Raw genomic sequence first — 3,411 nt, 5'->3', positions numbered from 1 at the left:
ATTGGCTTTGACATGACACTAGACATTGCATTTGATATTTAGGTTAGCTGCCTATTGCCTTTAACATGACATTGCATTTGATATTTAGGTTAGCTGCCCATTGCCTTTAACGTGGAGTTAGACATTGCAGTTGAGAATCCAAGCTGTATTTTTCCAAGCTGTGTTTTTGCACCAGATGAACCAAGATGTTTTGCTCTCACAGTAGACTAGACCTGATAAGAGAGGGTACATGGGTGTTGTTTTTCTCTCTGCTTGAGCTTGGGAACAGGAGTAGTCTTGGAGACCTGGCCAGTCTCCAAAAGGCTTGCTCAGTTTCCCAGGTCTGAGAGGAGGGGGCACACCTTTGTAACGAATGTAACAGGCTGCAGAGAGTCAGATTTGAATCTGCCGGACCTCGTGCTGGAGCTTGGCGCCAGCTGCCAGCATCCCGTGTGGGTAGATGAAACTCTTTCTCGCGGCTGACAGGGGTCATCAGCTTGCAGACCTTAGAAAGATGTAGCTGTAAATAGTTCCTACACGGTGAAGTATTTGTTTTGCTTTGCATTCAATATCTTATAAATATAACCTGCTGTGTATATTGCAAACTGATATATTTTGTTTGATTAACGCGGACTTGAAAGCTACTAATTCGTCATACATAAAATAACAATAAAAGTCTTCTTTGACCTCACAAGTGCATTTCTAGTGTGTTATGTTAGTGCTTAGAAACTAGATAAGAGGAAAGCACTACAGGTGGAGGAGGTGGGGTCCGCCGCCAGTCCGCTGAACCGCAAGGTGGTATCTTGAGACCACGGAACGCACCTTCACCTGTAGATCGTTCCACCTCTTCCTGATGTCATCCCTATTTCTTGGGTGCTGTTCCACTGCGTTAACCCTGTCCACTATTCTGCGCCATAGCTCCATCTTCCTAGCTATGGAGGTGTGCTGCACCTGTGATCCGAATAGCTGTGGCTCTACATGGAGGATTGCCTCCACTATGACCCTGAGCTCCTCCTCAGAGAACCATGGGTGTCCTTGCCGTGCCATAGGGTGGTGTGGGTGATGTGTGGGGTGGTGTGTGTAGTGATAAGTGGGGTGATATTTAGTGGTGTGTTGTGTGAGGTGCGTGGAAGTTATGTGGGTGATGGTATTGGGTGCCTGTGGATGCTTGGTAGTTGTTTGTAGTGTCTCTCTCAGGCCTTCTCTCTGTAATTTTGTCGTAGGGATTTGTGAGTGATATGGGTGTGTGTTTTATATTGTAATGGGTGTGTGGGAGTGGTGTGTGCATGTGTATCAGGTGTGTGTATTTTGAATTGTCCAATGTGGTTGTGTTTTGTAAATGTGTGTGTATTTTGTGCAAGGTGGTGTGTACCGCCAATGGAATACCGCGATTGAAAGACCACCGCCTGGATTCGTGTGTCGTGATACTGTGGGCTTATTTCTGTTGGCGTGACGGTGGAGGTTTTGTTTTTGACAGTTTATCACTGACCTTTGGTGTGGCGGACTTGTGTGGGTGTCTGAATTTTGGCGGATTGCGAGCAGTGGGTCATAATGACCGTGGTGGAATTCCGCTGCAGCAGCGGTGTGTTGGTGGTCTTCTGCATGGCGGTAAGCGGCTTTTACCGCCAATGTTGTAATGACCCCCTATATCTTGTGGTGATGCAATTGATGTTTGTTCCTACTGAAACTGTTCCATTTCCCTTAAAACATAAGGATAAAACACTAAGGGGGTGATTCTGACCTCAGCGGTAAAATGCCCTTACCGCCGGTCAGAAGACCGCCATAACCCCGCCGCGGCCGCGGTCAACCGCCACGGTCATTCTGACCCACAACGGCCAAACCTCCAAAAATCCGTCCTCCACTGCAGCCCGCCACATCGGCGGGCAGCGATAAACTGGAGATGACCAAACCTCCACCGTCACGCCAACAGAAATACGCCCATGCCATTACGACCCACGAATCCACACGGCGGTCATTCAAACGCGGTATTCCATTGGCGGTACACCCCCCCGCGGTCAGAATACACACACATCACCAAAACACAGCCACATTGGACAATTTGAAATACACACACCTGATACACATACACACACCACTCCCACACAATCAACCAACTATAAAACACACACCCACATCACCCACAAACCCCTGCGACCATAATTACTGAGAGAAGGAGAGAGAGACACAGCAGACAATCCATAGCAAGACACACTGAGGCACACTACACCATCACACACACCACATAGTAGCACAAAGCACCACTCACCAACACACTCCTCATCACATACACCACCCCACACCTCACCCACACCACCCCATGGCACCCCAAAGGCACCCACGCTTTTCGGACCAAGAACTCCGGGTCATGGTGGAGGAAATCCTAAGAGTGGAACCCCAGCTCTTCGGCTCGCAGGTGCAGCACACCAGTATAGCCAGGAAGGCGGAGCTATGGCAGCGGATCGTGGACAGGGTCAACGCGGTGGGACAGCATCCCAGGAATAGGGAGGACATCCGCAAAAGATGGAATGACCTACGGGGGAAGGTCCGATCGATGGTCTCCAGGCACAACATCGCGGTCCAGAAGACTGGCGGCGGACCCCCACCCATCCCTCCCGAATTTACATTGTGGGAGCAAGAGGTCTTGACCATCCTGCATCCTCAGGGCCTCGCAGGAGTAGCCGGAGGAATGGACTCTGGTAAGTCCCATCTCAACTACTATATCCCCCCCACCCCACCAGCATGCCAACCCACACCCCCACCCTCACCCCCAACCCCCCAGCACATATCCTCCCTGACAATGTCTCACCAGCACAACCCACCCATCCCAACACCAACTCCTGCATGCCAACACAAATCATGGGCACCCATCACCTATGCATGACCACTGCACTAACCCCTCCCCCCCACTAAATACCCTCACAACACCTCCCTCAAGGGAATGCCTGCACTGGGGGACAAGGGCACCCATAACACGCACGCTATTGCACACACAGAAACAATAACCAAACTCTCTTACCCCATGCAGGACCCGAACGACAACACACCAGCCAGGAGGGTCCAGAAGTGTCCATCCCACCACCGGAACAGGCCCACACTGAGGATAGCAGCTCTGTCGACAGTGAACCTGATGACCAGCCCGGACCATCGGGGACCTCTGGTCAGTCGGTTCCCCTCAGGCAGCCACAGGCCACACCAGACCCGACCCCCTCTGCCGACACCAGCACAGCTCCCACCCAGCGGGCCCATGCCTCTGTCTCTAGGACAGCTCAATCAGCGGTGTGTCCGCCACTACAGGGCACCCAGGCTAACCCAACACCCCAACAACAACAGGGACCTGGGGGCAGTGGGAGCGGGCACACCGGCCAGGGGACAGAGGCCGGGGGAAACCGGGCAGCTCGGAGGGCTGCTGTGCGACAGGGGGGGGAGGAGAGG

Source organism: Pleurodeles waltl, unplaced genomic scaffold, assembly GCF_031143425.1.
Source record: "Pleurodeles waltl isolate 20211129_DDA unplaced genomic scaffold, aPleWal1.hap1.20221129 scaffold_58, whole genome shotgun sequence".
Lineage (NCBI taxonomy): Eukaryota > Metazoa > Chordata > Amphibia > Caudata > Salamandridae > Pleurodeles > Pleurodeles waltl.
This window is presented reverse-complemented; position numbering follows the sequence as displayed.